The following is a 10,326-nucleotide window of genomic DNA, read 5'->3' as shown; positions in this document are numbered from 1 at the left end:
TGGCAGCGCATTTGGGAAGATTAAATGAGATAATCCAGGGTCAGAGTAAACATTCAATGCATGTTAGCTGTTCTTGCCATGATGGAAAATTGCAAGCTTCTGAATCAAAAGGCCTACACCCTCCTCCCATTTGTATTGACACAGCTTGTCTATATCCAGGTGCTCCTGATACCTGACTGAAGACGCTTTTTCTGGCAGAGGGTTGGTGAAAGGCCAGTGAACCCCTGAAACTGTGGAGGAGAGTGCCTAGGTGCCCTTATGGTATGCTGAATGGACAATGGTCCTAGAGATGTCCGCTTCCTAATCCCAGAGCCAGTGAATATGTTACTTTATTTGGTTATAGGGCCTCTGCGTATTCACCGTATCCAGGTGGGCATGATGTAGCCACAAGAATCTTGTGAGTGGGAAGCAGGAGGGCCAGAGTAAGAAGGGGATGTGACGGAGGTTGGAAGATGGGAGGAGGGACCAGGAGCCAGGGAATGCCGGCAGCCTCTAGAAGCTGAGCAGGCAAGGGACAGATTCTCTCCTGAACCCTCCAGAAGCAATAAAAACCCTGCTGACACCTAGATTTTAGACTTCTGGCCTCCAGAACTGTAAGCGAATGAATCTGTGTTGCTTTTAAGCCACTGCATTTATGGTAATATATTATAGCAGCAACAGGCGATGAATAGCCCTTCTTGGGGTTGGGGTGTGGGGGTTGGGCACATAGGTGTTTATCAGCTTTTCAGACTATGTTGACAGTCAGGTGATGAACAGTCACTGGTCCCCAGCATCTCACCTTGCTCTGGGAGCCCCCTGCTGGGTGTTACTGCGGCCTCCTTACCCCTATCCTTGGGCATCCATGTTCTCATGAGCATATCTGAAATGCAGATGCATTTTTCATCACTGACTTAATCTCTGGAAAGGCCTCTGAGAAGCCCCATAGAATGTGTTAGTGGCTCAGTCATGCCCAACTCGTTGAGATCCCATGGTCTGTAGCCCGCCAAGTTCCCCTGCCCATAGAATTCTCTAGGCAAGGATGCTGGAGTGGGTAGCCATTCCCTTCTCCAGGGGAATCTTCCCAACCCACGTCTGCCTCATTGCAGAAAGATTCTTTTACCATCTGAGCCCCCGGGGAAGCCCTGTGTCACCCTGGGGGTTCCTCAATCACAGCCATTACAGGTGCCCACAGAGCATGCCTCCCCCGGTCCTCAGTAGCAGCTGACACTGGCTCGGGGCCTCATCTCCAAGATGCTGCTGCCCGTCTGGACAGGGAAATGGGCTCCGATTCCAGCAGCAGGAGCCACAGAGGCACTGATGTTTATAACCCACTGGCCAGACCTTGGTCACATGGCACAGCTAGCTGCCAAGAGGCCGGATAACGCTGTCTTTACTCTGGGAAACCATGGGAAGCTGAGCATCGGGAGTTTTCTTAACAGTGGAGGAAGGGAAGAGTGGATGTGGGAGCCACGAGCAGGCAAAACAAAACCATCCTGCTGAGTATCAGGCTGGTGAGTTGTCATCTCACCTCAGCTATCTAAGTCTGGCACATCCCTGAAAAGGCCGGCCCCTTTCCCTGCCCTGAGCTGGGTCCTGACTGGCACTTACAGATCAGAGGGCAGAGAGGAAAGACAGCTGAGCTTCACACTCTGAGGCCCCCGAGAAATCGTTTTGCATCTCGGCAGTTTCGTTGGGGCTTACCTGTAGATGAGGAGGCCTCTACAGTAGATGACTGGCCCTCTGCAGGATCACCTGTTGGATGCAGAGGAAACAGATGAGTCTTTTTCAGTTCCTGGGATGATCTTTTCAGTTCCTAAGAGACTTTAAAACCTGGGGTGGGGGAGGGGCTTCCCTGGTGGCTCAGTGGTAAAGAATCCTCTTGCCAAATGCAGGAGACACAGGTTCAATCCCTGATCCGGGAAGATCCCACAAGCTGCCAAGCAACGAAGCCTGTGTGCCACAACTATGGAGCCTGAGCCCTGGAGCCTCAACTTCTGAGCCCACCCGCCACACCTACTGAAGCCCGTGTACCCTAGAGCCCGTGCTCCACAATAAGAGAAGCCACTCCAGTGAGAAGCCTGTACACACTGCAACAAAGAGTAGCCCCCGCTCACAACAACTAGAGAAAGCCTGCTCAGCCATGAAGACCCAGCACAGCCAAAAAGAAATAAAAAGCCTGGGGGAGTGGGTGGCAGTGAGTGTGGGCTAGGAACAGGCTGGTGAAGTCCAAATGTCATCCTTCCCTCTCTGCACCATGTCTTGACACTTACTGTATACCCAGCATAGAACACTTAACATGAATCAGACAGTCACTCCTCAACCCTGTGAGGTTAATTCTGTCTATTCTGATCACCTCTAGAAAGAGACGGCTTTCACTCTGACCCTTGCACTGATTATGCCTTGACCTCTCTGCAGAGTTGGGGAAGCAGCCCAGCCCTCACAGGGAGAAGACGTTGGAAAGCATGAGCTATGTCATGAAGGTACTAAGCTCTAGGCCAGGGGTAGTTCTTGTTTGTCTCCCAATGTGCAAGAGGTGTCAAGGCCCCCAGAGCAAGCCCCCTTCCCCAGGCTGTTTTTCTTCTTCCCCTCTCCTGCAGGCTGCCCTGTTTTAACCTCTTTTCCAGTTTTATGATTAAACATTGGTGTCAATTATTTACAGTCTGTCCAGATGAGTATCAGGGTTGCAGGGGACTGAGTGACTCACACAGGGGAAGTTGGTTCTTATGGAGGGGAAATGAGAGGAAGGAAAACAAGAAATTCTACCTCCTGACCGCAGAGGCTGAGGTCAGCCTAGGCAGGGCTTCTGGTGGATGGGGTGTGGGGACTGGGAGACCATGGGTGGTGGGGCATGGTAGCTCTGGAGTCAGACATAACCAGTCTGAATTATTACTGTGTCATTTGCTGTGTGTCTTGGAGTAGGTACCTTAACTTCTCTGAACTTGTTTCTTCATCTGTGAAATGGAGATTATTCTAGATACTTTCTCATTAGAGTTTGGGGCAGGGGAAGCAGAATAGTAAATAATAAATTAAAATGTAGTTATATTAAATAGCAATGATAAATTATCAATATTAACGTAAAATATTCTAAATTTTATAAATAAAATATTACATGAAATTAATTTGTTGTTGCTCTTTAGTCACTAAGACATGTCTGATTCTTTTGAGACTCCATGGACTATAGCCTGCCAGGGTCCTCTGTCCATGGGATTTCTTAGGCAAAAAGGCTGGAGTAGGTTGCCACTTCCTTCTCCAGGGATCTTCCCGACCCAGGGTTCAAACCCGCATCTCCTGCATTGCAGGCTGATTCTTCACCACTGAGCCGCCAGGGAAGCCGAACATGAAATTAGTCGTAATAGTGATAACTGCACGGAGAGCACCAGCACAGTGCCTGGCACTCGGTGTGTGCACATGCTGATCGCTCAGTCCTATCTGACCCTGCGACCCCATGAACTGTAGCCTGCCAGGCTCCTCTGTCCATGGGATTTTCCAGGCAAGAATACTGAGAGAGTTGATTCCTAGGCAGATGATAAGAAGTTCAGGGTCCCCAAGGAGGAGAAAGGGGTCTGGGGCTCTCAAAGTAGAGACTGGGGGTCTGAAATTCTTAAGGAGGGGAAAAGGACAAACATTTTTTTCCTCCGCATTCCTTAGTCTTAGTCAATTACACAACTCAGTTTAAACTCTGTACTAGGGATTATACAACAACAATGTATCTGGATGCAGGACAGTTTCTCCTTCCTGAAAACCTTCTGACTAATCCTGATATCTTAGAATGTATATTATGGGAGTGGTCTGGAGGATCTTTCTATTGTTAAATTCTAATCTTGTTATCCTAAAATGTAAATTGCTGGAGTAGGTCTGGTAAAGTTTTCACAAACTTGAGACATTCTTTAGATTCATTGTAATAACTAATTAAAAGGTTATATAACTCCATTGCTAACACTAGCAAGGGGGTACTCTTTCTGCCCCCTTCTGATGTCTATGTCAGAAGCTTTCTCTATCCCTTTTATATTTTAATAAAACTTTATTGCACAAAAGCTCTGAGCAATCAAGCCTCATCACTGGCCCCGGATTGAATTCTTCTCTTCTGGAGGCCAAGAATCCCAGCGTCTTTTCATGGGTCAGCAACAACCTTTCTGTACTGCACTGGGTTGCCATGCCCACCTCCAGGGGATCTTCCAAACCCAGGGATTGAACCCAGGTCTCCCACATTACGAGTGGATTCTTTACTGTCTGAGCCACCAGGGAAGCCCAAGAATAGTGGAATGGTAGCCTATCCCTTCTCCAAGGGATCTTCCCAACCCAGGAATTGAACCAGGGTCTTCATTGCAGGCAGATTGTTTACCAGCTGAGCTACCGGGCACTTGGTAAGTGCTTAGGAAATATTCAAGGGTGTTGCTACAATTCCAAAATGTAATTGTTGGAGAAAGAATTGAGTGTGACAGGTGATTTCCTAAAAATCAGAAGCTGGTAGAGACAGGGGGCTGGAGATGGCAGCTCTGGCTAAAATGCTTCCAGTGGGAATCACTGGTGGAAAGTGGAGTGGAGGGGGTAGGGAGGGGGTTGGGCGGCTCAACTGTGTTCCCAAAGGGCTCTTGGCAGAAGGTTTGGGAACCACTCCTATGGAGGCAACATTGCTGTAGCTAAAAAAGAAAATGTCCAGATATGGGCAGGATAAACTTTCTCAAACTGTGTCCTAATCTCCAGAATCAGGGCCAGTCTGATAAAGGCCTGGGAACAGGGAGGGTTTGGATCTGCAGGATTCATTGGCCCTCAGAGGTCTGTCTGTCTCCTCCACACACCTCTGCTTGGTTGTTAAAAGCCCCTCATAGAAAGACCAAGTAAAATAAACATCTGCCTTGTTTTGGCCTCACAGTTTAGAAGCTTTAGCCTTGAGCCACCAGGGGAGCCTGCTGATACAAGCCTGAGAGTGTTTGCCTTTTATCACACTTTCTGTCCGAGCAGAGTTAGAACAGGTGCTGACTTGGCTCACGAGCAGAATCGTGGGTTAATCTGTAAACCAGGTCAAAGAGTGCCAGGATGCCCAGCCTCCCTCCAGCTCAGTCCCACAAGGAATGGGTGCAAAATTCACCAAGTGATTGGTTTGGTCAAGAGTAAGGAACTGTGCCTGATTAAACCAACTGTTAGGTAAGTAAACAGCCCGAGTGTTGGCAGGTGCCATAGAACATGAATGCTGCTTGTATTCATTTCCTGTGGCTGCTATAAGGAACTACCCCAAACTTGGGGACAGAAAACAACACAGATTTATTCTCTTGCAGTCAGGTTCATGGGCTAAAGTCAGAGGGGCTAGTTGCTTCTGGAGGCTCAGGGGAGAATCCCAGTCCTTGTCTTTCCCACTGTAACAGCTCAGGGAGGTAAATCCCAGTGTGGTGGTGGTGTTGGTAGTTCAGTCGCTAAGTCGTGTCTGACTCTTGCAACCCCATGGACTGTAGCCTGCCAGGCTCCTCTGTCCATAGGATTTTCCAGGCAAGAATACTGCAGTGGGTTGCCATTCCTTCTTCAGGGTATCTTCCTGACCCAAGGATTGAAACTGCATCTACTGCCTTGCAGGTTCCTGTATTACAAGGGGATTCATTACTTCTGAGCCATCCGTCCCCTCTTACAGATGAGGCAACAGGAGGAGAGAGGTGAGAATTCACCTTTCTAGGTAATGATTCAGTAGCAGAGCTGAGATGCAAATGCATCTTTGGCCCGGAGCCCACTCTGGGAATCCCACCACATGGAGCGTGGAGTTGACCCTTGCAGTCGCCGTCCATAGTCCCTGATTTTAGAAGTTCTCCCCTCTGCCCTCCTCTACAAAATGACTCTTGAGAAGGAAGAACCAAAGGACTCAAGCTGGTGTCCAAAACAGCCTGCTACACAAGGACAAACGGTGTGTCCAGACCGTGCCCAGGTTCACACAAGCCTGTCTGGCAGCTGGGGGTGGGGGGCAGTGAGGTGAGATGCGCTCCATCCTCTCATCTATCCCCCTAGTCCTCCCACCTTCCCAGACTCAGAGCTGCACGTCGGATGCCTGCGCTTCTGGTCCCCAGAAGGTCGGCTGTGACGTCTGACTTCACTTCCTCCCCGTGCGCAGAGGATAGCCTCAGTGGTGGGACCATAGACCCAGCCCTTAATAATAGCACTGCTGCCCTGCCTTGAGTGGAGTTCATCCAGCTTGGCTGAAAGGCTGCTTTTCCATCACCCCACAGATGAGGAAGATCTGTACAAGCAGCTGGGCTCAGGGCCACCGACTCTAAACTGTGAGACCTGGGACAAGTTTCTCAACCTCTCTGTGCCTCAGTGTATTCAGTGATAATGTGGACAAAGGTGGGGACCACCTCTTCTGGTCGTGGGGCAGGATAAATGAGCTCACTTGTGCAGAGTGCTTAGTGTGAGCCTGGCATGCAGTCGTGTCCAGGAAGTAGCCGCAGATATTTCCTAGTTGCTGATGGTGGGCTGGGGCTGAAGTTGGGGAGGCCAGGTAGGGTGATCAGTGCCTGTGTTCAGCCCCGCTTGCCATAGCAGGAGGCTGTTGTTGGCTCGTTCCCAGAGCCTGGAGAAAGAGTCAGGCTCGCTTTGATGGTGACAAGAGCTCTCAGACTCCATCCTGGCAGGGAAACACAGAGAGATGTCACATTTCCCAAGAAATATTGAGTGTGGCGGGAGCCCTGGAGATCAGGTCCTGGTGCCAGCCCTGTAAGTAGGGTCACATTCCAGCTGCCTGCTTAGTTTTTCTACGTTTCTTGAGAAACTTAGACAAAAACAGTTTCTTGACGAGTCAAGGTCCCAAAGAAAAGATACCCAGTTTGTTAATTTGCTCCTTCTGTTTATGGCTCCTGGAGTCTTCAGAATAAGGTAGTCTTCCTTAATTTCCGTCCTTAATTTCACCAACACTTAGCGGATTAGCAACGAGACTGAGGACATCAGACCTTATAAAAATCACTGATGTCTTATGTGGGGGAGGGGAAGCTGCCTCTTTTCTCTTCAAGAAATGGTGAATCCTGGGAGGTGTCTGCTCCTCTTTATATATATCTGCTCCCATATATATGTATGCTTAGTTGCTCATTCATGTCCAACTCTTTGTGACCTCATGGACTATAGCCTGCCAAGCTCCTCCTCCATGGGATTCTCTAGGCAAGAATATGGAAGTGAGTAGCCTTTCTCTTCCCTAGGGGATCTTCCTGACCCAGGGATCGAACTCCGGTCTCCTGCCTTGCAGGCAGATTCTTTACCGTCTGAGCCACCAGGAAAGCCCATCTCCTCCCCCATCTCTGTGCAGTTTTCCAGACTCAGCCCTTCCCACAGGACACTTTATCTCCTCCTGTCCCCAGACTTTGCCCCAGTGAAGTTTACAGATGCCTCCAGGCCCTGCAGAGCTGCTGCTTTATCCTCCTCCTTCCAGCCCGCTTCAAAGCGAATTGGTCACTCTTTCTATAGGCTCTTTGGATACACCCTGTTTTAGCAGTGCTGGGTAATGATGAAAAGCATGGGCTTTAGAGTCAGACAGAACCTACTTCTGCCTTGTACTAGCTGTATGGCATCTGACCAGTTATGTTCCCTCTCTGAACTTCACTGTCCTAAATGGAACTAATAACTATTTAATGATTGGGCATGGAAAGATCTCAACAGAGGGCCTGGCACAGAGTCGGCATTCAACACACGTTCCCTCTCACCTGGTGCTGACTTCCCTTCTAAGAAGAGTAACCTGTCTTTCTGCTGGACTGTGAAAGTAGTCTCACCCATCTGTGCATCCTCCAAAGCCCCCGGCACACAGTAGGGACCCATGAGTTGTTGGGGCTAGATTCTTTAAAAAGCCAGTTTAAAAGAAATGCACACCTATTACCCCTGATGCTTTGGTGATGAAGTATCTCCAGGGGTCAACTGTACATTGCCCATTTCTAGCCTATGTGCACCCCCTGCCCCCCTCGCCGGGAGTGGCCCACAGGGACTAGGCCTTGTGGGAACTGATGTGATACAAGGGGAAAGAAGTGGGCTTCAGAGTCAGATTCCATTGTGCATCTTGACTCTGCAGCTTACAGCTGTGTGACCCAGGGCAAAATGCTTAACCTCTCTGAGACTCAGAGGTCCTGGGGCTAATCCTCTTTGAAGGGCACCTCTGAGGCTTGGATGCCTTTAGAAAGGGTACCTGTCTCCTTCTTGAACCGTTGCTATTATTATCCTTATTCTGTCTCTGAATCCACTCAATACCCTTTCTTTTGTGTTATCCTGTCAGCTCTCTCTGGCTCAGGCGGCCCTCCCCTCTCCTCTGCCTTTATGACTCGTTTGCACAGGGCTTTTCATCTTTTCCTGAGTGCACAGTCTACAAGAACCTGTCCTAAAAGAACAGGAATCTGACACTCTTTGACCTTAGGAGAGAAACTCCCAGGAGGGACAGGGGCAGCGGCAGAGGTTGCTCAGAGCCTTTCTTCCAGCCCCCGCCCCCTCCCCACGACAGGGGACTGGAGCTCAGTGACAAAAGTGATTGTGAGCTGAAACTTGGCAGAAAGGGCCTCACTGAATTCTTCCTTTGTGACGGAAATGTAGCACAGCCTGGTCCCTGCGAATGGAGCCGGGGATCCCTTTCCCAATTATGCAGCTTGGCAGAGAGAGGTTGGGGCGCAGGGAGAATGGTCAAGGAGCCTCTTTGTCACAGGGGCTGGTTATGCTGCCAGACACCTCCGACTGCTGAGATCTCCTCCCCCTAAAGCCAGCCGGGCAGGCTGGACACTTCTGGAACTGTGCCTTCCGGGGCCAGAGAATTGCTGGGATTCGGCGGGAGAGGGGCAAGGGAAGGCTTGCCCATCAACACTTGGGACACTGTGCTGTTTCAGCCAGAGCAGTGCTGTTTTCTGTTGTTCGATTTTATTAAAATTGTTACCTTTATCCTGTCTCTAGGGCTTCCCTGGGGGCTCAGCTGGTAAAGAATGCAGCAGACCTCTTGCAATCAGGAGACCCGGGTTCAATCCCTAGGTCAGGAAGATTCCCTGGAGAAGGAAATGGCAGCCCACTCCAGTATTGTTGCCTAGGAAGATCCCATGGATGCAGGAGTCTGGCAGATCCATGGGCTCACAAGAGTCAGACACGACTTAGCAACTACACCACCACCACATACTGTCTCTTTGTCTATATACTGAAAAGTGAAAGTGAAAGTCGCTCAGTCATGTCCAGCTCTTTGCAATCCCATGAACTATACAGTCCATGGAATTCTCCAGGCCAGAATACTGGAGTAGGTAGCCTTTTCCCTCTCCAGGGGATCTTCCCAAACCAGGGATCAAACTCAGGTCTCCCACATTGCAGGCAGATTCTTTACCAGCTGAGCCACCAGGGAAGCCCGCGTCTGTATAGAAAGAGATTGTAAGTGTGGACTGGTGATAAGTATCCACCCCTCTCTGCAACTCGGGTCTCAGCCAGGTGAGCACTCAGATGTCAGAGCCATGGTGGGGCTCAGTCCTCTCTTCCCCTCAACTCTCCAGGGAAATCCCTTGATCTGGCTGTAGTTAGTTGGCCAAGGATGTGTGTGGGAATAAAGATAGCAGATGCCCAGGTTGGAGGAGCAAGGCTCAGGGGTGCTCACCTACCTGCTAGGAAGACCAGGGACCAGCTGAAACCTCAAACCCCACCAGGAAATACTGACCGAGTCACCGTCTTGGGTCAGAATGGAAGTCACATTTAACCTGGGTGACTTTCCCATGTTGTTGGGAAGTTATTTGCGTAAGGACACAAGACTTGGATATCCTGAAAATCTATATAATCCTGTCCCCCTCGGTGCCAACCTTGGACTAGGCATTTTCCCCAGTGGATACAGGACATCAGTTAAACTTCTTAACTTCCTAGGTAGTCATTCATTCATTCTACAATAGTGATTAAGCACCTGTTATAGTCTTGACACGAGGTGCTGAGTGCTGGGTATACAGAAATGAACAAGGCGAATGGGACTTTTCTGTCAAGGCGTTTACACTCCAGTGGGGAGACAAGGAGGCAATAGGAAAGCAAAGCAAGGCTGTTGTGGACTGAGGTAACATCATCCATCCATAGGAAGGAATGTCATAAGGACCAAAGCATGGGACTTGAGAGTAGCTGGGTAAGAAAGAGGATATTATAGTGTGATCAAGGAAATCCTCACTGAGGAGGTGGCATTTGAGCTGCAAGACAGAAGAGGTAAGGAAGTGGATAAACAGAAAGGACAGGTAGGTGGGAGGGAGGCTCAAGAGGGAGAAGACATATGTATACCTGTGGCTGATTCATGTTGATATATGGCAGAAAGCAGCACAATATTATAAAACAAATATCTTGCAATTAAAAAATTTTTAAGATTTTTTTTAAAAGGGGTGGGAGAGGAAGTTTATA

General features: G+C 49.4%; 1 protein-coding gene across 7 annotated transcripts in view; it reads left to right on the top strand.

Annotated features, from left to right (window-relative positions):
* TMEM51 (transmembrane protein 51) overlaps positions 1-10,326 on the top strand; it is a 57,089-nt gene that overhangs the window by 34,773 nt on the left and 11,990 nt on the right. Inside the window, exons 2-3 of one of the 7 annotated variants that reach the window (XM_042257441.1) lie at positions 160-261; positions 5,548-5,624. The exons of 2 other annotated variants lie outside the window; for them this stretch is intronic. The gene's annotated coding sequence lies outside the window, so the exon portion shown is untranslated. Of the gene's footprint in view, positions 1-159; positions 1,491-1,871; positions 2,460-5,547; positions 5,625-10,326 lie in introns of all 7 variants that reach the window. 4 more of the 7 variants (XM_042257440.1, XM_060396604.1, XM_042257442.1 and 1 more) reach the window with 4 other exon arrangements.

Source organism: Ovis aries, chromosome 12 (genome assembly GCF_016772045.2).
Source record: "Ovis aries strain OAR_USU_Benz2616 breed Rambouillet chromosome 12, ARS-UI_Ramb_v3.0, whole genome shotgun sequence".
Classification (NCBI taxonomy): domain Eukaryota; kingdom Metazoa; phylum Chordata; class Mammalia; order Artiodactyla; family Bovidae; genus Ovis; species Ovis aries.
This window is presented reverse-complemented; position numbering and strand designations above follow the sequence as displayed.